This window comes from Rhinolophus hipposideros (assembly GCF_964194185.1).
Source record: "Rhinolophus hipposideros genome assembly, chromosome: 3".
Lineage (NCBI taxonomy): Eukaryota > Metazoa > Chordata > Mammalia > Chiroptera > Rhinolophidae > Rhinolophus > Rhinolophus hipposideros.
Genome location: NC_138049.1, coordinates 54,432,825 through 54,433,269, shown reverse-complemented (window position 1 = coordinate 54,433,269; position 445 = coordinate 54,432,825).

Here is a 445-nt window from a genome sequence, read left to right as displayed (position 1 = left end):
CCGGCTGGGAGGAGACAGCCTGTGGACGCACTGAGATAGTGCCTGGGAACCAGGCTCTCGCGAGACCTTCGCACCAGTTCAGGGCTGGAGCCCGCGTGGTTTGGTCTTCTGCGGGTAGTGCCAGTTCGCGGGTGGGCAGGCAGTTGGGAAGCAACCCCGTTCAGGTTTTGTCTTTCCATCTTACACGCCTCCAAAGCGGCACGGTGTCATTGTATTAAAGGTTCAATGACTTCAATTCTTTCTCCTGTGATTGGAAAGAGAAAGATTACTTTGGCCTTAAGGCACTACCAAAACCTACTGGCAGCAAGCCGCCTACGATTTTCATGGAGTTCTTTTGCAGTGAAGCAGAAACATTTTGAGTAACAATGTTGTTGTTTTTTAATGCGGGAGAACCACCAGTTTTGCAGAACAGCTAAAAGCATTTCTCTATTACATGTATATGTAT